We start from the raw sequence: 17397 nt of genomic DNA, 5'->3' as shown, positions 1-17397 counted from the left end.
GATGCACCTTGAACAAAATATTTAGACCTGGGATTTATTTCTGGTGCCACTACTGTCCTGCTGCATGACGTTGGTTAAATCAAATCCCCTTTCTCTTCTTCATCTTTTCACAAATTATCTCTTTCTTTACTCAGATTGTCCCTTACAATGTCTCTGTGAAAATTGCTGTCTCACACTGGGTGCTCCTTTCTTGCTTGAAGAGTATTCTGAGTTATTGCTTCATGATTTCCAGACTTTTCCTTTTTCCAGGATTTCCCGGATGCCAAGAGGGAGATAAGTGCTGTAACTTCTCCTCTACATTTAAACAACAGCAGGCAATCATTCAGAAGGTTAAAGTGGCCAAGCTCTCCAAAAAACAACAGCTTTTTGAAAGATACAATGGTAGAAACATGGCACTTGCTTTTTTTCTCTCTTTCTTTTCTTTTCTTTTCTTTTCTTTTCTTTTCTTTTCTTTCTTTTCTTTCTTTTCTTTCTTTTCTTTTCTTTTCTTTTCTTCTTCTTTTCTTTCCTTTTCTTTTTCCTTTCTTTTCTGTCTTTCTTTTTTTCTTTTCTTTTCTTTTTTTTTTTTTTTTTTTTTTTCTTTTCTTTTTCTTTTCTTTTCTTTTCTTTTCTTTTCTTTTCTTTTCTTTTCTTTTCTTTTCTTTTCTTTTCTTCCTGATAGTCACAGCTTACTCATGTTCCTTGGGAAGTATTTTTGCCTCATCCATGCCATTTCTGATTCTGCCATGGTTTTCGATACCAGTGACACCACACCACCACACACTGTGTCTGATGTGCACTGTCTGACAGATGTTTGGAGACCTCTCAACATGCCGACACACTCTGCTGTGTTTGGCTTTTATTAATCCTTTACTTTCATACTTATATTCTTCCCCTTTCCCTCCTTGATTTTCCCCTCTATGTTGAGGGAAGCAAATGCTGTCAGAATGAAAGCAAATTGCTGGAGGTCCATTTGAACACAGCACATTAATTTTAGGATTGTTAGCCACATGTTTACATGTCTGGCTTTCTGTGAAGGGCTAGAGCTCTGCAGCAAATGAGTCCAGCTGCATTTTTATTCAGTTCTCCCTCTGCTTTCTGCCAGGAGGCTTGGGGGACAGAAGTGTTCATGTTGTGCTTTCCATCCCAGACAGACTTTGCACCCGTTTCAGCTGGCCTCGTGTATCAACCTACCTGCACCTGCATTCTCCTGGTTTTGGAGAACAGTGTGAGCATATCTAGCCAAATGCTGGCACTGGGGATGTCACCATTTCCTTAGTCTTGGTAGATAACATGCTTTTCTCTAATTACCTTGCTCCCGCAGCTTAGCTCCACAGGGAAACAGCTAACAGAATGCATGTACATCCTTTGGATACCCTGTCACCTAAGCGGGTCTTGCTTTTTCTTCTTCTCCTCCAGCATAAGTTGGAGTAAAGAAGAATCTGGGGTTTATATCTTTTAAATTCAATAATGGAAAGAAGGCCTACTGGTTCCTCTTTTTGTTTGCTTTGTTTTGTTTTTGTTTCTAAATCAAGATATTGAATAAACATGGAGATACACACAGAAAAAATCCTCAGGCACTGCTGACAAATTCAACAGTCAAAACAGTTCTATGCAGTTCCTGTAATCCTGACCACCATCTTGCACTTGCTGTGCAAACCCTGTTGTATTCCCCAATAACGCATGCCCCTTGTTTGAGTTCCTGACCAGCTTTACATCCATGCCTGTAGCCCGCTTATTTCAAGAAAGAAACAGACTATCAGGTCAGCTCTAAAACTACTTGCAGTTTTCTTTCTTTGCTACCTTCAGCAACAGCATCAGGGATAAAGAAATGAAATCACTCTGTGTGTCTGGTTCTGTCCCCACACCGGGCGGGAGCTGACCTCCAGCTAACTCTGGTCAGCACAGCCACAGAAGTTCCCAGTTCAGATGGGCACGCAGGCTATTTTTACCTGCTGGTTCAGCTTCTCAGCAGCAGCTGGACCAAATAGTGTCGTGACAGCAGCGGCAGTAAGAAAAGGATGGCTCTCAGCTTTGCAGGTTAAAGATGTTTATTCAGGCCCAGCTGCGGGAAGTCCGCAGCTGGTCCAAACCTCAGGCCAGGGAGCGAGAGAGAGCAGAGCTGAAGAGAGTTTGAATCTCCCTCCTCCACCTTATAGGCAGGGGAGGGGTTCCAGGGGGGGTACAACAAGACAACAAATCAGGGGATTCAGGGGGTAACAAGGTGTGCCCACCCCCCGAGCTTCTGACCAACCACCTCCAGAGGAAAGGAATTCCCCCCAGGGGACCTATCACCTGAAGCCCTCTCCCTGAGATTTCGCAACCTGGGAGGGCTCCTGGAGAGACAGACAGGCTGCCCCAGAGCGAGGGGGGTAGGGCAGAGGGGATGTTACAAGTCAGGTGGGGGGTGGGAAAACTGACACAAAACACCTTATTATACAGAACACACAAAAGGGTTACAGAACTGGGATACAGTGAAATGAACCATAACAAACTTCTTATAAAAACCTACCAAAACACTTCTTGCATCGCCACAACTCTGCTCTGACTTCCTCTACTATCCCTATCCCTATCCCTATCCCTATCCCTATCCCTATCCCTATCCCTATCCCTATCCCTATCCCTATCCCTATCCCTATCCCTATCCCTATCCTCTTATCCCTGCCAGCTGAAATAGAGGACAAACCTGTCGTTAAATATTTGCAAATGATCAGTTACTTGATGGTGGCTGTCTTATGGGATTGAGATGCAGAGAACATATGCTTGCATCACTTTTTTAGGGTACTGGTTAGAGTTTGGAGGTTTGTGTGTTTGTTTGTTTGTGGATTGTTTTTGTTTGTTTTTGTTTTGTGTGTGTGTGTGTGTGTGTGTGTTTTTCTTGTTTTGATTTTCTTCTCTCAGCATAATCCTTCCATCCTCTTTATTCACAAGAAAAGAGAAAGCTAGAGCAGGCTTTGTGGTTACATACTGCTCATTAGCCAGTAGTCGTCCCTTCCCAACAAGCCCTCAGGGTAGGTAATCATTGTTTTTTTCTTTGATACATGTTAACTAACCACTCTTTCATTACCAAAAGGTAAAGACTAGTTAGAAAAAGGGGAGGACCTGATGTTATTGACATGGTGTGTGGTTTGCAATGAATTTCAAGGAACTGAAATTCTGCCATACAACTTCTTATAATTAAATTTAACTAATCAGTCCCGTAATTTCTCCTATTAGTTTTAGCTAGACTAGAAAAGGTCAATGCCCTGGCAAGCAATGATTCGCAAATAACAGGTGCAGCCAGTTTCTATTATACTGCCATGAGACACTGCTCTGTCACTTTTATTTACTGAATCAATCCACCAATGTCCAGCAGGAGAACAACAGTTAAATGGCCATTAATTGTAGGCTGATGTGGAGATGAAACAAATCTCCAAGGGGATGGTAAACCTTTGTTCTTTAGTCTCCTACAGCTCACGCAATGGGATTAGCAGTAAATCACTCAATGCTTCATCTTCTTATTAAAAATTTACCATACTGGTCATCCCAAGTGACTTACATCCAACCAAGGCATAATTTCCTTTTTCTTTTTCTTTTTCTTTTTCTTTTTCTTTTTCTTTTTCTTTTTCTTTTTCTGTTTCTTTTTCTTTTTCTTTTTCTTTTTCTTTTTCTTTTTCTTTTTCTTTTTCTTTCTTTTTACTTTTTTCTTTTTTAATTTATTTCCAATGTAGCATTTTAAGATATTCATAGTGAAACAAGCAATGAACACATAGAAGAAAGTAACACACATGGTGTATTCCTGATTGTCCTTTTTTTGTCGTTTCAGGGGGAAATTGCTAAAGTTGTTTTAAAAAATTATTTCCAGAAACTAAATTCCTTTTTTACAGACTTTGACTTATTTAGTGTCATTCATACTCTGTCTCCTGAAACACAGTTTTAAGCGTACACACTCACCCTTCAGAAACAGGAGTGACTGAATTGATGGAAGTGGGTACAATGTCACTTAAAATGCCTTCAAATATCTCCCAAAAGCAAAGGCCTTTCACTCCTCCCATGTATCCCAGAAAAATTAATGACTCTGTAAGATGACCACAGTCTTGGTGAGTTTTACTCAGCCTTTCAAGTAGAGTAAAATGCACTGCATAGATGTAGTGCTGCATGGATGCAGCAACAACCCTCCCAAATGTAAACTGGAAAGTAACGAGCTGGTACACTTCCCCCCTCCACTTCAGGAGCTAGAACAGAAGGAAAGAAAAATTGTGGTATGTAGGACCTCAGGGGCCTAATTTAATTATCTTTATTGAAACAGTTACATTTGCAAAACAAGAAGAGGTGCCTATCTGAGTGTGGCAGGCACCACTGACAAACACAATATATCAAAGCAGAAAGAGCAACCTCATAATGTACTATATTTCTGGGTACCTCACAGCTGAAACAATCAACTAAATTCCCCACCTCCCTCACCTAGTGTATCATCCCTAATGATGCTTGTTTCTTCCGCAGTCTTTCCAAAGAGAAGCATTTTGATTTAGGCCCTCATCCAAAGCTCAGTGTAATCAAGAAAACTAGCACCAGTATATTAACCTAAGATTAATGTGTATACTAAGAAATCATCTTTGTTATACCAAAAGGAAAAATCCATATGACTAACAAACTTGCATCAGTTTCAGTGAAGACCCCCTTTCTTCTAACTCAGTGTAGGCAGATGCACTGTAGATGTTTCTATTTGTTCTGCTCCTCCTACGACTTCTTTCTGGTCAAAGAATAGAAAGTGTTCTTCTGTTGTAGCATTTATCTCATTTCAAAGTGCCAATCTAAATTATGTCTCAAAGTCATATAAAATATGCCTCAGAGCAGTCTATTAGAGTTCATGGATTATAAACAGAGCCCTTTCTGGCTTTCTTAGAAGTACCTAAACTGGAATTTTTTTAGTTGCATAAAACCCCTTGAAGCTGCTAAGCCTTCCAACTTCAGATGTTCCATCACAATGTTTGGAGTTACCAACGGAATTACCAAACCAAATTATCCCATGAATAATCTCTTAAAAAATTGAAGAACTGTAGAAACTATAGACCTCTGGAGGTTCTCCTTGAACCTTCTCATAGTGAGATTGTTTTGAGACTAGATTTGATCATAGATGTTTTTTTCTAGGAGAATGATAAAATCTTTCAAGGACAGTGAGTAACAAGCATCTCTCAATACCCTGTCCCAGTGGTTTTCTATCTTTCTGACAAAGTATGATTTGCAAATATCTAGGCTGTCCCTATCCAGAGCAAGCGAACAAGTAAACAAGCAAACAGAGCAAGAAATTAATAGACAAACAAAGAGAAGGATAGATAAATTTTCCTTTTATTATCCTTATTCCTTATTTAATTTTTGCCAGAACAAAGACATTAAGAGAAAGTTTTTCTTATTCCTCATTTAATTTTTGCTACAATGAAGAGTTTGGCTTTGTTCTCTTTCTAAAACCTTCAGCAACTGTAGCTGGTGCAGCTCTTCCCCTGCCAGAGTGTTTTGAGTGGATTTCTATAAACATGAAGAAACACAGATCTCAAGGCATGACAGTACATTGAAAGGAGTGTCAGAGGTAACAGAATTATTGCAGCCTACTCATTCTGTTCCTCCCTGTTTTTTCCCCTCCATTTTCTTTTTTTAACACATTCAATTTCTCCTCTCTTAAGTATCAAGTGTGCAATTATTCTTGAGGTATATTGCACCTATGGCAGAATGAATATCATATTTTTGATACAGTATTTCCATGATGAACATACACAGTAGATTGAGCATTAGCTTGACAATAGGATATATGGATATGCTCCCTCAGTTCTGATCCCACAGACTATAATGAATTTCACATGTGACCTTAGTAAAATCACCTGGACTTCCTTTGTTTCCTACCTTCTTCTGTGAAACAGAATTATCAATTTGATCTACTAAGGCAACTCTAAAACCAAACACACTGATAAGAATATGCTTATGGTTTTTGGATTTGTCTGTTTGTTTTTGTTTTTGTTGTTTTGTTTGTGGTTTTGTTGTTGCTGTTATTTTGTTTGTTTGTTTGTTTTTCTTTTTGGTTGGTTTTCTTTTGATATATGTTAATTTGTTAAAAGGGACTTTTTAATTGCTTTTCTGATCAAACACATTTTTATGACAGTTCATATAAACTTCTATAGTGCTTAAATTAAAAAAGGTAATAATGATTATTAGTGTTTATTTAATTGGTGATTTCCACTCCTCTGTAGCTCTATGCAGTACTCTGCTAAGTCACATGAAAGCCAGACCCCTGCTCCCTGGCCGTTCCCTTCCGAATTGGACAGATAACATGACAAATAATTACTTTCTATCAACAACTTTTTCTCCTGGGCATGTCTTTGTATTTTTCAGTATTGGCACCCATTAAGAAGTGAGGCATAAATATTCTTTAAAGCCTGGATCATATAAGGCAGCTAAGACAAGTTTGGGAGGATCCTATGCTCTTGGAAATTCCTGTGTCATTGTCACACACAGTACATGATACATCCATCAACTTCACATCAGAAACAATATTCTCTTCCTTTGAAATGCTGGTCCTAAGAGTTTGCAGCATGTGTCCCAGAAGACTAATGATGAGTGTTGTTTTTTGATTGATAGAAACTATCTTTTTCCTCAAAATCATACATGACCAGCTGGAGAACCACAAAAAATCTATCACTGACAAGGCAGGAGGGGGGAGAAATCAGGGGCACTCAGTACAGCAGGGGTGGTCATACTTTGCCCAAATAATTTGAGGACTGTATTGGTAAGTTGCCAAGAGCCGAAGGGCTGCATTGAATTTGCATTAAATGGAGCAGATGGCATCAGCTGCCCCCAACTTTAATGTTGAAATGTGGCCTACAGAGCAAATCTGTACAAAACTTTTCTAATTAAATCTGAAACAACATGCTTCATCTATTCCCCAGTAGCACAGCCTTTCTGGTGGCATTTCTACAATTCTGCTTCTAGCCCTAGACAAGAGAGACAATGGAAGAACTGCGGAGAAATGAAAAATAAGAAGACACAAATGGTTTTATCCCAAATGTTTTTTTAAGCACCAGATGAGAATAAGTGGACTAGAATTAATTGCCATCAATCTTTACTAGGTAGTGTTCTTTGTAATAAAAGTGTTCTGTTATATTTATTAAATGTGAACTTCTGAACAACCAAACAGTGGTACCAAGGAAGTCTGATCAAAGGTAGAAAAAAGGAAAGTCATATTACAAAAGCACTCTAACATTCTTTAAATAAACTTAGAAAAGCCAGATAAGGCTAACACTATCAAATGTTCCTGTTTTACCATATATAAAATGAAATAATTTGGAATAGTCAATAAACCATGCTTTAGCTGTATTCATGCACTTCATTGACAGACTGTGTGAACATTTCCCACAAGAATTAAACAGATGACACCATAAATAATTCCATTACACCAACAATTTCTGACAGCAGCTGTTAATCCACTCTCTGCAGTGGAACTCCATAGCAGGTAATGGAGTTCAGCAATTATGAAACCAACCCACTTTTATTTTCTGGGGAAAAAAACAAAACAAAATAAAACAAAACAAAACAAAACAAAACAAAACAACAACAACAAAAAAACACCTTATTTTTTAAAAATTACCTATTAATTTCATTGTCCAGTACCTTACCTAAAGATATATCTTCCCTATCCTTACTTCTTATAAAAAGTAAGGACTTTATCAAAATTATGCAACCATTTAAAATGTTACTGGTTTAAAATATTATGATGCATATGTGAAATAATAATTTGCTTGAATTCTAACAGCCAAACCCAGACATCTGCATCTGGTGAGATAACGTGAAAACATATATTTTAAGAAAAAAAATAAGGTAAAATTATTAACTAAACCAAAGTAATATCTATTTCCATTCAATGACTTTCTTCAGGAACATTTAAGCCAAATTTTCCCTTGGTAGAATTCCACCTACATCACAAATAAATAAGCCCATTTTTTTGTTTTCTCTGTGGAACAGACAGGGTGAATATGTGTCTTTTTTAGTTTATAAATAAGTGGTCAATAAGGTAATTGAGTGAGGAAAGAAGAAAAAAGGTTGTGAATAACTAAAATTGATTTTTACCCATAGATCCCTGAAATAGCATTAACCACGTCTGCGCCACACTTTATTTCTGTCTTAAGTTACCTTGTCTACTACACAGTAGTAGTCCGTGCTGCTGATTAAAGAAAAGATACAAAGAAGCAACCAAAATCCCAAACCAAATGCCAGAACATCTTCTGGGTGATGCAAAAGCAATTCAGGAATAAGAGAAGGAGATAAAGAGAAATGTGCATTCAGTTTAAACCACTCTCCCCACTTCTGCCTTGCCTCAATGCAGGCAAATTCCATGTTAGAGATAGAATACAACCAAAGAAATGGAGTGAGAACTTAACAATAGGAATGTTGGTAGAAAAGTGTCATGTGTAAAAAAAATCCTTGACATTTCATATAGTGATACAATTTAGGAATGTTTTATTTTATTATCAAAATTGACATAGTGCTGCTTTTATAGTAAGACTGATCTTTTAGGGGAGATAGGTCCTCTAATTAAGCATCACAACCCTTTTAGATAGTATGACAAAATGGCACAGTGGATTATTTTATTTAATTTTTTTATTTAGAAGACATTTATTGAATTTCAACCTTTCATATTGTCTATTTTAGGGTGAGATTTACTATTTTGCTTTGAGTTTTCCTCAGGGAAGGAATACAAACTGAAGTTGAAAATCGTCGGAGTTGCAGGAGTATGTCCTGTAAGCTAAACAGTAATGGGTGAAATTCAAGTTTAAATCGCTAGGGAATAATTTGTTGGCAGCAACATCTGGAACAGTTAGTTTTCAGAACAAACGATAGATAGGGGGCTTTAAAGATACATTTATAGGCACAAGGTTGGAGAAAGAAAGAAAACAATGCAAACATAGGATAAAATCAGGTACCTGCAGAGGAGATTTAACAGTGTGTGCATGGTGGCTTGCAGTTACAAGCACAAGACAAAATTTGGCAAGAGATATTGCTTGCAAATTTTCTGACAGTTTTTCCTTAAAACACAAAAAATCAAACAAAAATAATTTAGATGAGAAAAAAACTTTCACAAAAGGAAACCTTGTTGAATGTAATGGAGGTTTCCAATTTGTTCAAAAGATTTCATAATTTTCAGTGGAAAACAGAAATTGTTTTTCCAAATTAGCTGTAAATTTTAAAATTTGCAAGTACTTTGTTTAAAATAAAAAATTATAAGGAATTCTAAGGTTCCCAAATGTATTAATCCTCTGTATTTGCCTATTGACAGGATAAAACATATCTCTATTAACAACTGTGCTTAGGAGATGACACTAACCATTTTCTGTTTTCAATGGGAAGAGGAATGGACTGAGTCCTTCCAGCATCTATCCCAAACATTTTAACATGTAGAAGTGTTCCCTACATTTACTGTACTCTGAGTCCCGCCTCCTGTTGCGTAGCCTTAGATTCCTGAAAAAAATCACAAAAATTAATAATATGATAATTTCTATTAATCTTGGCAATGATTTTAAAGAGAGAAAATTGTCATAAAATGGGATTTCTTCTGGAATGATCTATATCACACCATTAATATCTCCTTCCCTAACAGTACTGAAAGCCCACAGAAAATCTGCTCTTATGCTGGACTGTCTTTACAAAGTTAACTGGGCTGACACAACACTGTTTTTTGGGGAAATATGATGAAAAAACTTCATATTTCTGAAGAGATGAGTGACTTTGAAATCAATTTCTAAGCTTATGAACCACACTGAAGACTGTTCTTAATGTTTGAAAATCATGCCATCAGCTATCCAAGATGAGTTAAATCTTCTCAGGCCAGCTGGAATTGATGTAATAATATTTTGCATCAAAAATATTCAATAATTTCCAGGCTAAAGCAGAAATTACTAGAAGCTCAGATATACCTGTGTGTCTCAGCATCTGACTGTGAGACTTCAAAGTGACAAGGATTAAGTATTTTTCTTTCATTTTGTCTGTCTATCTATCTATCTATCTATCTATCTATCTATCTATCTATCTATTTTTTATTATTACATAAACCACTGCAGTATTGGTTGTATGTCTCAGTTTATACTGCAGTATATATTAACTGGTATTTACAGATGCAGATTAATTTTCTGATACTGCAAAATCCTTCCCACTTAGGTGGTGTTGCTGTTCTATTTCTTTCTGTATTAGTATGAAACCCAGTAAACTCCATCATTTTATCAGAAGGAAAAGAAGAATGTGTTCTCAGTGCCAGATATATACAGGCAAAATACAGTGCAGCGCTGTAAAGGATAATAAACCATCTGTGAGAAAGATTTAACAGTCCAGGTATTATTGTTGGACAAAGAGCAGGTCTCAAGTTGATTTGTTGTTTACATGCCATTGCTCCCCCTGTTCTGTATCTTTTATTGCTGAGACAATTTTTCAATTACATGCAGAAAATATTTTAACTCGCTTCCTTTGTTTTATGAAAATAACCTTTTAGAGTCTTTCTTTGCACTTGCAAGCCCCTGACTTAGGAGTGCACTCTCAGATGTTGTGCATTATTTGCACAGTCTTTTGGCAGCTAACAGCAATATGGAGATCTTAATGGAATTTATCAGAGTTCTTTGGAAACTTTTATCTCTTGGTAAATCCAGAGTACAATTGCATCTACAGAAGATTAACCAAGAACCTCTTTAAGCCCAACCCTGTGTCCCAGATGCAGTTCTGCAGCAGTGGGTAGGTTATTCCATGAGGCCAAAGTTAGGATCTGGCATCCAAAATCTGGTACTTGGCTTGTTTCTCTCAAGCACTCACAATACCAAGAAAGCAAAATCTAGGCGGGTCACACAGGAGACTTCAACCTCGATATGTGTAGATTTGGCTACCCAGCTGAATGTGAATAGTGGGGCTTTCAGAGGGCATGTGGGAATGCAAATCACCAAGAAAGTTTGTTGCAACATTTAAGTCTTAGGGTGTTCAAGTGTTTTACTTCTACTTTTTAAATGCTTTGTCATGAAACGATCACAGCACTTTAACTTCTAAAATATTTTTTGCCTCATCTTAAGCAAACAATAAGATACCCTCTAAGTTCATTTTGTGGAGAGAAATCAACACCTCCACAAGATAATTCATTCTATTTTAACATGAGATATATAACCCTGTAAACGTGTTATATTCCCTCTGTTGTCTACAGAGGAAGCCCAGATTAATGATTAAATAAGACTAAATTTACAGCTCTTATATGGAAAAATTTAGGTGAGATGAAAGCTTCAACTTATTCTTGCTAAATTTGGGTAATTTCTTCAACATTAGTATAGAAACTCACAAAGATTCAGCCTAAAAGGAACATTGTATATTTGATAGATAAAAAAAGTGTTGTGTTTTTTGTTTTGGTTTGGTTTTCTTCCCCTGTGCATAAAGTCAGAATTTTGAAGCCAATTAAGGACTGAATTTCCAGTAGATTTTCAGAGATTGTTAAGTCTGGGTGTTTCTGCAACTTGTGATAATTGTGATAAATACTGAAAATACATTATATTTGAGGTTCCTAAGTGAGGTGACCTAGGGGTCACAAATCACTTAAATGTCTCCCACAGGGTAAAATGCCTGGTTGGTGGTGGGAGGAGAGCAAAAACCCTAAAGTGCCAACACGTGGCAAAGGTTTTAAACAAAGGTTGGTACCATTTATAGAACAGGAGTATGGGGTACCAGTTCTGGTGGATATCAAAATAAAAGGCTAGATTAGACTAAAATAGAATAAGAGAGTATTTTATTGTCCATAAGATAATAATTAAGATATCTTTGAGTTTATGCATCACTGTAGATAGGAGAGTTACCTTGTATTCTGCCCAATGGTGAGGAAAACCTTCAGGTAAAAAATCCTTCCTTTGAATTATTTTATTTCTTTTATTTCAGATCTGAACAAAGACCTTTCCCTTCTTCCAGATGCATTGTTTTTCTTGCCTAGTATCTTATGTCACACACACACACACACACAAATCTGCCTTAAAAAAAAAAAAAAAAAAGTTTAAAAATTGCAGCTACATTTCAGCAAAGCACAAGTCTAAGCAATCAACTCTTTTACCAGGGAAACAAAAGGAAACTCAGATACCACAGCCCACAGTCTCAAATAAAGCATCCAAAATTAAGACAGTTTTCTTGTAAGATTAACCCAATACATTTTGGGTTAAGAGCCTGGAAGAAACAAAAGGGTCCAAAGTCAATTCTATTAACTTGATCAGAGCTACACCAGGACTGTGTCTCAAGATCATTACCTTACAAGACACGGTTGTCAATCTCATTATGTAATCAAGCGTGTCTAGCACTTTCCTGTATAAATATACTTAATAGATATAGTTTTGACCTTTTGCAGTAAAATTAATAAAAAAGAGATCGGTCTCAGTGTGCCAAGAGGCTTTTCTCAATCCCATTGAAAAATGATTTTTTCTGTGTAAATAAACACATTTCACCACACAAAAGAAGAAAAATGTTGTCTGAAGAAATGACTTGAGCTTCCCCTTCTCCATATATTATCCATGATCCATTTTATTTCAGAAAAAAAATCTTCTTATTCCAGAGGTTTATCTGTCTGTACTTGTGTCTGTCCCCTCATATTCCACTAGACTGTTAATGCTTTAAAGTTCCAACTGTGCCTTAGAGACAGATATATTTGACACAGGAATTTTGTTGTATTACAAGGACTGGTCTATGGAGTATGGAGCCTGGGGAATTTCCATCGTTTGATTTATATGCACTTTTATAGATCATCCTCATATTATTTGAGGGTGATGGGCAATTCAGGATTCATCTATGCATGCTATGCCTTATGCAGTGTCTTGAACAACTCCCTCGAGACCGAATGTAAATAATATTCCTTACCCATGCAGAAATAAATGGGATTTTGCTACTCTGCTCCCCAAATGTCAGGCAGGCAGGCAGGAGACAGTGAAAGAACTGCAAAGATGAGGAAGAGTATGAAACTCAGACTGCTCCCTTCATTTTATTATGCATTTACTGTGGCTAAGGTAAGAACGGAAAGTGAAGTCTTTAGAGTTAGTATTGAAAGAGTACATTCCAGTGTCATCTCTTTCCTAAGGACACACTTTAATGCACTCTCAACTTACATCTTTGGAAACCCATGGGAAGGCACTGCAATGATGCTGAAAATCAGCAATGAAAAACAAAAAAAAATTTGCCCTGCTTATGTTGGTAATTGCAGTGAAAAACCAAGTAGGATTTAATAAGTATATTTTGCCTTGGTTAGCAAGTCAACAGCTGGCAAGCAACGACATCAAGAGCAGGTCTGTGGAGGATAAAGCATCATCTTGGCATAAGCACTGCTCTGTGCCCTTCTTACACTGTCACACCTGTAGCTCTCTCAACTTTGCAGAAAGGTTAAAATTGATTTATTCAAGCCTAAGAGGAGCAGTAGTCCAACATTTTGAAAATAATGGTACTTGATTGTACTGTCACTTCAGACTATGCACAGTACCTTAATGGTGCAGATTATTAATAAATCATAAAAAAAAAAAAAAAAAAAAAAAAAAAAAAAAAAAACCCCAACAACAACAAAAAAACACCCCAGCACTTCAGAGATGAGAAATCTCTGTGCTGCTTCATCAGCACAGAGAAAAACAGAGGGTTACACCTTACCTCAGCCTGTAGTTCTTACAGGTTTTCCTCTGATGCATCCATGTCACCGTATAGTAGGATTCAGAGTGAAAATCAAGGCCCCAGGAAGCTGGACTAGAACTTAACTCCCTGAACCTGCAGAATTAACTTTTCATTATTATAACAAAATATTCATGCTATCTGCATATGTAGTTGCTTACTACAAAAAACCCACAAGGTAATTTTTAATACAAAGAAACTGAAGGTATTTGTATCCATATTAGTTCTCTCCTGGAGTCTCCAGTGGCTTCCACTCAGCCAATTCTTTTCTGAACTAGAATGAAAGAAAGTGGAGTCCATCTTTCTGCATGTCTCCATGCAAACACCACCAAGTCTTACATGGGTTCTGGTCTCACAGCAAGGCACTGAGTACAGCAGATAAAGGAGGAAGCTGTCTTCTAATTGAGATAAACATCCTCAGTGCCACTGTAATCACAATAATTTTTCTGCTGAAAAAGAAAAAAATCAAGAATGGGAGTTCAGATTGTCACACAGTGCTAAAAATGTTTAAGAATCAAATAGCTTGTTTATATCTTGTGTCAAGTTCTGCTTGCTGACACCTTGGAAAGTTGTGTATATCTCAGTGGAATTCCAAAATTTCACCTTTCAACTTAAAAAATTCAATGAAAAATTGAAATGCCCTTTCCCATCTTATGAGTAACAGAATTTTCCAAGCACTTAGCAGTCCTCTATAATATAATAAACATTTCAAAATAAAATATGGAAAACTGAGCCCCTAACAACCACCACAAACAAACAAACAAACGAAAAAGAAAAAATCCAACCAACAAAAAAAAACAAACAAAAACCCACAGGCAAACAAAACAGATCAAATCTATTAGTGTCTAACAGGAGAACAGCTGTCTATCAAAGCTCAGTCTTCCTATCTCACCACAATCAAATAAACAAGACTGCCAAACGCCTCCAGGGCAGAGGCTCTGAGGAGTAAAAGAATGTCTTCAAGTCTGGAGCTGAAAAGCTGGCATTCTGCTAGGGATGTCAATCAGTTCTTGGTCATTCTCCTATGTGGGAAGAGAAAAAATACTCTGTTTCACACAGGTGAACATTTGCCCAAAATAAAATTGTGGCTGGAAGATTTTTTTTTTCTTGGTTTTCTTGTAACACAAATGAACATTCTCCTAGAGGAGAAGTTCGACAGGGAGGGACAAAACAGGCTGAATGTTTACTTGAAGCAGGTTTTGTACCTTGAAAACTCAAATCTCTTTCCCACTGGAGTCAATCTTTTTTAATTTAAGTTTAACAAAAGTTTTCATTGAACATGTGTGTATTCAAAAGGAAGAGCTGCCTGTCATCTGGTAAAGCTCACCAAGAGGGGCCTACAACTATATTCTTCTTTCTATCTTTACTTTTTCAAGCTATTCCATAATTTCCACTGTTTTCCTGTAGATGATCTACACTTGTCAGTCTCATATTTATCTTTTGGTTCTTATGGCTACTGCACTAAAGAATTCTCTCCTGAATTCTTAAAAGACAAAGGTATTTGCCTCAGATATACATTTTGCTTTTCACCACTTCAGCATCAAAGAAAATAAGAATATCATGCACCTGTCAAAATTAAAATTCATTTAATGGAAAATTTGTATGGCTAATATAAAATGTATTAAAAAATATTTTATCAATCAACAAGCCAGATAATCTGACTGCTTTTCTGATATGGTATTCACAGCACTCCTCTCTTGCATTCTTTCCTCCTTTCTTATTATACATCAGTTGAATTTTAAAATCTTAGGGTTTTTTTTGTTTTGTTTTGTTTTGTTTTTTAACTTATAAACCGTGGCATAGCCAGACACGTGCTGGTTTCGTTTAGCTATGTAATTGCTGATCTTGTGTGCAAATGTTGCTAAATATATGATCAGGCATATACTGCAGCAAGTCTAGTCAATACATTCAGACAAATTTTATTATTGCACTCCTTATCTCAAACATTCACAGACAAAACCGTCAATTATCCAGTCCACAGTTGTCTAATATTCCTGCAAGGCTTTCTTCATCTGACTTGTTGTACTGAAGTCAGAAACATTTGTGCTAATGAGTCTAAAGTTTGGACCTGCAATGAATCTGGGATAGTTGGTGACTATGCACACATACAGCCCACAAAGCATGAACAGGTCTGCTACATTCTGATTGTACTTGTGGTACATGTTTGTACCACATGTGGTTCATGCTTAGATTCTAAAGCATGGTTCATCAGCTCACAGATGTGAATGCTTTAGATGAGTTGTTTATTATTCCAAAGGAAACCAGGGCCATTTTCTGCACTGTTTCACTTTTGGACAGAAGACTGTCATCCAAACTGTATCCATCAGTGGTAGAATATGACCCATAGGTGGTCTCTGACTTTACACTGGACTTGATGTTTTAAAACTTCAGACACTCTCCCATGAATCTAAAGGTACCAATATCATGGAAAAATAATTCTTTGAACTCCCATCCAAGAGTGATAAGGAAGATATCAACTGAGTGTAAGCAATGCGATGTACACCTCATAATGAATGGGTACAGCAGAAGGAGAGCAGAGGAAAATGGCAGTTTGCTCTCAACTGAGAAGATGTAAGTTTCTTAACCAGTAAATCACCTGCCTTGTCTGTTGTATCAACAAGAATGCTTCAGTGAACTGAGAAACAAATAAATTGTCTCCTGCCTAAGACTTCAGAAAGCAGGCAGGAATCGGGGAGGAGGAAAAAGAAAAAAAAAAAAAAAAAAAAAAAAAAGGCATTTTAGTTTTGAAGTTCGCTTATGTTTCTTTATATTTGAAGAAAGCAATGTTTCACATAAACAAGGCAAATTGACTGTCCAGTTAGAATATTGGTCAGAGATAGTGCTCACTGGTAAAATATCCATTTTGCTACAAAGGTTATAATTTTTACATATGGTTTGTAGGAAATGACCTGAACGTGTTCAGAAATTCCAGAGACACTTTTCTAGGGAGCGTCTGGGGCTTCATAACATCTCTTCATAACATGAACCAGGTGAAGCACATTCAGCAGATCCCTTTGTAAGGCAAATCCATACAGAAGTCTATGTGACTACCTCTATTCTACAGAATTAGAATAATTTAGGTTAGAAAAGACCCTTAAGGCCATTGAGATGAACTGCGTTTCTGATAAACATTTCCCACCACATTTCTTCTTGTCTGGCCAACTGTTTCCTGTAAGCAGAGCCTGACCTGCCTGGCTGCACCCTCTGTAGGGAGTGAGAAGGTCCCTCCTGAGCCTCCTTTTCTCCAGGCTGAGCCCCCAAAACTCCTTCGGCTTCTCTAGGTGCTCCAGACCCTTCCCCAGCTAAATCCCCTTCTCTGGACATGCTCCAGCCCCTCAAAGTCTTTCTTGTCCTGAGGGGCCCAGAACTGAAGCCAAGATTCAAGGTGTGACCTCACCACTGCCCAGCAGGGTCACTGCCCCAGTACCGTGGGCCACACTAGTGCTGGCACAAGCCACGATGTCCTTTGCCTCCTTGGCTGTGTGGGAACCCCTAGGCTCAAGTCCACCTGCTGTCACCAGCACCCCCAGGTCCTTTCCCACTCAGTAGCTTTTTAGACACTCTGTCCCCATCCTGGAGCTGTAGGGATTATTGTGACCCACGGGCAGGACCCAGCCCTTCCCCTTTTTACCTCTCACACCACTGACCTCAGCCCATGGATCCAGCCTGTCCAGAGCCTTCCTGCCCTCCAGTAGATCAATACTCCCAACTAACTTGGTGTAATTTGCAAACTGATTGAGGGTG

Source organism: Hirundo rustica, chromosome Z (genome assembly GCF_015227805.2).
Source record: "Hirundo rustica isolate bHirRus1 chromosome Z, bHirRus1.pri.v3, whole genome shotgun sequence".
NCBI lineage: Eukaryota > Metazoa > Chordata > Aves > Passeriformes > Hirundinidae > Hirundo > Hirundo rustica.
The sequence above is the reverse complement of the archived record's forward strand: the minus strand, read 5'-3'. Positions refer to the sequence as shown.